This window comes from Geospiza fortis, unplaced genomic scaffold, assembly GCF_000277835.1.
Source record: "Geospiza fortis unplaced genomic scaffold, GeoFor_1.0 scaffold13, whole genome shotgun sequence".
NCBI lineage: Eukaryota > Metazoa > Chordata > Aves > Passeriformes > Thraupidae > Geospiza > Geospiza fortis.
This window is the reverse complement of record NW_005054384.1, coordinates 2461641-2469939: the sequence shown is the minus strand read 5'-3', so window position 1 is coordinate 2469939 and position 8299 is coordinate 2461641.

Genomic DNA, 8299 nt, shown 5'->3' with positions numbered 1-8299 from the left:
CCCCCTCTCACAAAGTCGCTCTTTCCTCCTTTCTGTTGGTTCCCCTCAGTCCTGCTTCAACCCCTGGGTCTTATTGCAAAGAATTTAGTAGCAGACTCTGATTATTAATGCATAAAAGAGATACAGTACAGTTTATGGTCATATCCTGATCCATGTTTGACATAATGCCCTGATGCATGTCTGGGTGCCATGGGAGAAATATTTCCCTCTCTTCTCTTCCCTTGCTGCAATAAATCTGTTGTGTTTTTGGAAATCCATGCTAAAATATTCCAGTGCAGATATATCCCTACAGGGTTTTGACTAGGGCAATACATACAACACTTTAAATGTGTGTACCAGGACATGTGAGGCTGGCACAGATAACCTGATCATGCTTTGGAACTTCTGCATTTCCAGTTCTGCCTCCCTGGCTCTGCCCTGCTTGTCTGAAATTGCCATTTCTCCAGACCCACAGAGCTACCTTGTACCTTTGGAAGGAACGCACACAGAGCCTTTAGTCCAAACCTTCTTTTTCCCCAGCTAACTCCCTCTCTTTCCCCAGCTGATCAGAAGAGAAGCAAGTCTTTGTTTTTAATTTGATTAAACCCCGGGTCAAATCCTGCTTGCTGTTATTCTGGAACAAACACAGAATGACTCCAGCTTTACAGTGCTACAAGTGAGAATTAAATTATGCCCTGAAAATTCATTTAAAAGACTTTCAGACACTTAAACAGATGGATAAATCAAGCACAGATTCTCAGGTCAACCCCTACCAGAAGGCATCTCTCGTCTGACTCAGGGTGGAAGGAAGATGCTGTGATAGCAGCTAACAATAGAAAGGGAGTTACAGTAAGGGTGGGGAATATTTTTCCTTACCAAATTCACTTGATTTAATGCAGGGCTTGCAAAATTAACGGTGGCTTTGAGTGATACCTGTATGTTTTATAGGTTTATAAATTGATTGTAGTAAAATCTTACACGTCCTATATCACTAGGTATTGTTTCAGCCTATTACAGGAGATATCTATCTAGAGTTGACTGAATTGTATTAATCTGATCCTAGTTTAATGATGCCTTAACATTTTTATGGGAGAATTTAATGTTTGCAATATCCATGTTCCTTATTTGAAAGTGTGACTTATAGGTTCTCATCTCCCTTAAATTATGAAATCCTTCAGCTAATAAAGGAAAATGATTATGGTTTGCAAAAAAGGCAAAGTCATTTAACAATCCATATAACTGTCTATTGTAGGTCTTTGCATAATAATTGTAATTTAGCTATTAGAAGTTCTAAAGGCAGTTATCACTCATATGCCGCAATTCTGAGGAAATAAGTGAAAACTCAAATTATTTAAAGACTTTGTACTTTCCAAAGACAGGGAAAAAAAAAACTAACAGAAATCAATAATACTTTCAATAATGAAAAAAAATGTTCTATTGAAATAACCAGTTGTTGGTGGCAATTTTTCTAACTATTCAATATTAAAATGTTCAACTTGTCCCCATTTCACTATCACAAAAGGATCTTCATTTTATAAAGCTATTTCTGTGAGCAGAGAAAGCCAAGTTAGGAATGGAACTTGCAATTCTTGATGCCCAAGAATTCTCATTTTCCTCCTGGGCACTTGAAAAGAGGTGAACACAGAAATTAGACAGGTTGCAAACCTGGAGAATATTCAATTTTGAATTTTAAATGACAATCTAAATTTGACTTCATATCTAGTGTATGCCTTGACTATTTCCTTCAAGGACACTGAACACTTGAATCCAGCTTATCAAACTGGTCAACCAACTTTGTGTCCCTCCAGAGAAACAGGCTGGAGTTAGCTCAACACAGGGCCATGAGGATGATTAATAAAGGCACATGGCATGTGAGTAGAGGTTGATGGAAATATTTATCCTGAAGGAGAGAAGGGTAAGAGAAGGATAAGGGACTCAATTGCCCATTTCAGCTACCAACTAGGGGGCTACAGATATTCTGAGATGCACAGTGGAAGGATATGGGCCAAAAAATACAAGTGACAGTAAGGCAAATTCCAGCTGGAAGTGTGGAAATAAGTTGAGAGAAACAAGTTTTCCAGAAAGGCTGGAACCTCTGTTTTGGAAGTGTTCAAAACTTGGCTGTGAAAGGCTCTGAGGAGCTTGATCTAACTCTGAGCAACCTGGAAGGTGTCCCTGCCCATGGCAGGGGGGTTTGGAACTTCATTGTCTCCAACCTGGGCCATTTTATGATTCCAAATTAACCTCAGATGGAGCAGGGATTGGACAGGATAACTTCCATCTGTCCTGTATGATTCTTCTCCACACATCCTCCTCCTTTCCTCACCTCTCAGAGCTGCTGTGGAGATAGCACAGCTCCCAAGCTCTGAGCTGCTGGGAAGTTTCTGTCTAAAAGAGAGTGATGAAAGGAAACTTTCTGTGCACCCTCTGGTTGGACAATACTGAGAAAAATTGCCAAGTCCTTAGGAGTACTCATGGAGATGTGTCTGTCCATATGACAGCTACAAATTTCTCCCTCTTCCTTGCAATTTCACATTGCAAGGATATTTTTAAAGAATTTCAGCTGTGCTCTTACTGGAAGCTAAGGTGACCAGATGAAAATTATCTAAATGAGTATTTCTTAAACAGTTCAAAAATAGGAATCTGTTATTGCATGGTATTCAAAATCCACTGTGGTAGGATAACTGCTTTTACTTCAGCTCTGACATTTGTCCCACCCCACTTTGGCATACAGCGCAATTTTTGTAGCAGACCCAGAGGCCAAGACACAAAATTGACAGAAGTGCCAAACACACAGCTATTACCAGGCACTGTAGCATGAAATATCCAGAATGAAAGCAAATCTTGACATTCACCAGCTCCCTGTAACACAGAGTACTGTCTAACAGACCCAGCTACAGCAAAGACACACTTTCAGTGCCTCCTTTAAACCCTGTATTTACTGTAGTTCTAACTATCTGTTGTCAGTAAATGCTGACCACCTTGCCCACCAATTGATTTCTGTAATGACATCTTTAGATGGATCTGCAGAACATGCTGAGAAAACAAGTGGTAATGGCCTGACAGAAAATGCATCACTTCTGTGAATTGCTCATCTTTAATTCACTTAAAATAGGTGTAAAACACACAGGTAAGTTACAATGAAAAAGATGCCAGGCTACTAAAGGTGAAGGAAAGAAAAAAGCTCTTTTCATGCACCCTGTGGATGTTAACTCCTTTGAGAAATTTGGCTTTGAAGAGTCAATTTGTTCCTCACCTCTTAAGAATTATTGTTACAAAAGGGTCTGATTTACCTCTTCCAATGATTTTCTCTGCTTACATCAAATTCAGATACGTCTTCTGTAAATTGTGGATGTTGTATGTCCTTAAAAAACCCCAAGCATCAACAACAAAAAACCTCCCAAAGAACAGAAAACTTTCTACTTTGAAATGAACATTTAAGCTATTTAAAAGAACCAGTTAATGCTGTCTGTGTGAGTATTAAGAAATAAAACAGTTTCTAAGGAAAGCCTTTGATAAAAGCTTGATTACAGATTAAAAAGGAAAAAAAAAGGGGCTCTTAAAATGTCACATTTCTATTCAGAAAAAGCATTCCCAGTGACTTCTTAAAGCATATCAGCCCTTGCTGCATCAAAAGCTTTTGTAGGATCCTCAGACAATTTAACATGACATGAAGTTCTCAAGTCCCCAGCAGATGTGACAAGGACACAGACAGGCACTTCCATCCACCACTCATTTCTGAGAGGACTCTTCCAAACTGTCCTTTTCTGTACTCATTTTTCATAAGCCTCCTCTCACCTGCATTATTCTTGTTGCTTGGAATCTCATTTTTCCCCCCTCTCAGATGCCTAAAAGCAGGACTCCCAGAAGAGATGCCAGCACTAAAGAAACTTTTGGTGGCACAACATCTAGAGAAGGTGTTGTGCCAAGTTTGGGTGGTGAGAGATTCAATCCCAAGATGCTGGAACCACTGAAAATCTATTAACTGGTATAAGGGTGCTGTGTTTTGGCTTGCACAGCCCAGGTTCAGTCAAGGTTCACAAACAGCCTCAGTCCTTCCTTCAACATCATAGAAAACTGCAGCTGGGTTCCAGTGGGGCTTTCCATTAGTGACTGCTGAATAATTTTGGATAAATCATGTTCAGATTTATTTTTTTCTTATTTACAGCATGATAATGTGTAGTAAGAGAGATACTGAATGCACATCTTATCACCCAACTGTTCTGATTTAGGCTAATGTAATACACAATTAGAAGTTGATTACTTTAGATAGTTAAGCCATAAAGCTCCATTTAAATATGATGAGTAAGAAACTGGGCTATTAATAATAATTATTGCAAATGTCACTGATTTCAGATTATAAAACTTAATAGCCTATCACCATTAAGCATGTGCTCTCCATAATTACATTGTGTACCAACTGGTTCTTGATTCTGTCTCTGTGAATCCCTTCAACAGTCTTTTCAAAGCTCTTCCTTAGAGAAGAAAACATGTTTTCCATGCACATGGGGAGAGGTTGAAGGGAAGAAGAACTGTTTTTCTTTTCAGGACTTTGGGACAGAAACACAAGTCTTAATATTTTCCTCCTTGTAAGTATTTATGTTAAGCCTTGATGTGTTCTTATTCTTTATCAGACAAGTTTTATGAAGCAAAGCATAAATAATTTTATGTGAGATATCTACATCAGCTCTGTGTCAGGCTTTCAAAGCTTGATAGCCTGAGAATGCAAGATGATTTTGGCATTTGGGCTACATTTTACTTCAAATCACAAAAAAGGAATTGGCCTGATCAGCTTCCATCAACTGACCCTTTCTCTTCTTCCTAATTCTTTCTTCCAGCTTCCTCCAAGTCTCCCAGATGGGTAGGTAAAGGTGAGCCAAAATACAACATGAGAATGTTAAATTATGGACTTGGTGCTTATTCCAGTTTCAAACTCAGAACCCCTCTTGCAGAACAAAAAGTTACAACAGGAAGATTTTTCTTCTGCTTTCCAACTACTTACAGAAGAATTATGTAGGAGCTCTGGCAATGTGCAGAGAAAGAGATGAGGGAAATATACATTAGTTAGAGTGTAGATCCAGGTTCTGGAAATCAGGAAACACTTCTATATTCCATATAGAACAGGTATGTTTCAGAAATCCTGACTACATAGAAGCCCAACACGCACTTTGCAAGTGACCAAGTCCTTTATGAAAAGGGGGATTTTAGCTGTGAAAACCTGTTACAGTGAATCCCTTACAATTTTATGCCTCTGTTTCCCAGTCTGCAAAATGTGTGTGCTAATTAAAATGTTTCTTTAAACAAGGCTTGGAAATGTTCAGCTCACAACATACCTCATATACACAAACACTTGCCGTATTATTCCTCACAAAATTGGCAAGTTGTTCATATAAAATAAATGAGGCTCAGAATTATTCTATAAAGCCAGAAGCACCTAAAACCACAGTGACATTTTAACAGGGAACAGATGCCTTGGTGATGAGCAAAGCATCTAGAAATCAATCTGAGGGGCCTTTGAGCAAATAGCTGAGTTTGTCAATTTAGAACATTAGTTCACCTAGCAAATCATAGCTGCTAATGTTAACATATCCTGGTGCAGGGGACACACAACAATAAATGAGATGGTAAATATTTTCTGAGGAGAGGTCAATATTTGCTGTGCTTGATGCTGTTTAATTCCTCAAATCCATTAGTGCTTAAGAGGCCAGAATGCAGATGTGATAGAGCTCAGGTACAGAGCACCCAGCAAAAAGGTTCATTCTTGTCTCATACAACAGGCATGCCTTTATGAACCCAAGGTGACTTATAATACGTAATAAATATTATTATATTATGTAGTATAATAAAATAGCTTCACAATATATATTATTATATTTCATAATTATTCTTTTAATACATTATATTTGTGTAGAAGGGCTGAAAGCATGACCTGGGGACCATTTCTGATCTCTTTTGAGGGTTTATTTACAGCCACAATAGATTTTGTGGGTAATCTCCATTCATTAAGAAGAATCTTACTTCAAAATAAATGAAGAATTGCATATATATGATAACATCACTAGATGAGGACATTTATGGTTGGGCAGTTGGGATTTGGTTTCTTTTTGAGCTTTTATGGTTTTTTTGTTGTTTTTTTTTTGTTTGTTTGTTTGTTTGTTTTCTAACAAGAGGTTATCTTTAAAATTCCCACCTGCAGAAAGTTTTATGCAACTGAAACAGAAACTGTGACTGTACTGTCTGGATAGGATTGTGCGACATTTTTCTTTTTAGGATGTTTTGTGGGGATATGGAGAGTACTATCTCCAGTATCCAATTAATAGAACTTCCAGGAAAATGTGATGACTTAGTCTGATAAAAAACATCCCGTTTTTCTCAAACCACATTTTCCAATTCATATCCAAATATCAATTGCCTCAAATTATCAGTATGTTTATATTTACAAGCATGAGCCCATGTCCCTTTTATAATATTTGCTGTTATATTAGCAAAAGAAATTTGGATTTTCAGTTTTTTTTCAGGAAGTTTTGTTCTCTCATCCAAAACCAGTTATCAATAATTAAAATACACAAAAAGTCACTAGTTGTGACTATCAGAGTATCTATTAGAGTTCGAGTATTATCTGAGTAGTAACTCAGATCTTGAAAGAGCTGGTGATACAACTTCTAAATGTCTAATTTTTATTTTAGGGGGAAGTAAGGTGATATACAAATTTCTACACTTTCCAAGAGGCTTGATTTGCCAAAGTACCAAACACCTATTCTCTGAAAAATCTGTCTCAAACTGCACAATTATTATTTGGAAAAATACAGCTGAGTGTCACACATTCAAGTCCAATCTAAAATTGTCAGGTTTTCATGCATTCACTTGCCAGCTATCAAAATCCTGCATTTCCTTGTGAAAAAAGGAAAATTTCAAATTTTTTTCCTCCATTTCAAATTTTTTCAAATTTTTTTCCTCCAGCAAACAGCAGCAGCCATGTTGGGTACCACAGCAGGAGATTTTCCTGACTGATAAAGGGCAGACATGACTCCTACAGGAGGGGAGATGAGCAGGCTCCTGTGGGCTGCTAGGATGTGCCAGCTTTGTCACTTCTAGTTGTTGGTGTGTAACAACTCAGCCTTCCCAGGAGGACTCGGGAAATGTTAATACTCAGCCCAACAGCTCAGCACCGTAATCTCCTCAGAGAAGTAAACAAATTAAACTGAGACAGAGAGTGAGCGACCTTGGGTAAATCACTTCAGCAACTTGTGCCACTCCCCACTCTCAATCTCAGCTGCTTTGCCTGTTGTTTTTCTGGCAGCCCAGAGCAAGAAAAAGATCTGTACAGCACTCAGATATTTACAGGACTAACTCAGAGCCCTCAGCTGTGAAGACAGTGCAAGGAGCAGCAAGGGATGTAAGGTTCTGCGCATAAAGATTTTGACAAACACCCTTTCTCCACAACTGAAATACAACTTTATCTATGCAGCAACAAATCTCTTGATGCCTTGTTGGGACTACCTAAAACCAGAGGCCAGACAAAATTAAGGGAATAAAAAGCAGTTCTATTTATTGAAGGGCCTTCAGGTACATTTTGGGCAGACAAAGTCCCCCCAGGGGCTACACCCAAAAATGGATGACAGGTCACCGGTTTTCATACTTTTCTAAGTTTGAAGGGGTTAATCTTCCAATTATGGCTTCAGGTAATGAAGTAATTTACCCCAAGTTTGCTCCACCCAAACTCACTTTTATTTACATTTGTCGGGGTCTGACACAGCGAGGTGTCCTTGATTGCCAGGCCTGGAGAGGAATTGTAGTGTCTGCCCAAAATGGGAAAGCAGCAGCTCACACTGTCCATGGAGTTTAGAGTTATATACCAAAGAATTGCAGGGTTACAAATATATGCAAAATATAAAAGCTAAAACCCTAAGGCATCACTCTAACAGAGCATAAGCACAGCAATGCAAAGGCACTGAACTTACAGGTGTATCTAGAAAGGGAAAGATGACTTGGGACCAAGGAAATGAAGGTGCCTGAATGGTAAAGAGCCATGACGTATCAGTTGAGATGGTTGTTGAGATGGTAAAATTCTTTATTGGGCCTCAATACCCACAGAAATATCTAGAGAATTATTCACTCCAGTGTCCAAGCTGGATTGTTTATACTTTTCCACAGTGGCTTAAATTCTGTGCTAAAAAAACTTGCCTCTTTTTTAAGTCATTCAACCACTTCAGACAAACTTGTTTTTAAATACAAATCAGACTGACCATCTTTAATAGTTTTCAAATAAATTAAATTTATTGTCTGCTGTCAGCAACAACCCCATACACACTACTGATCA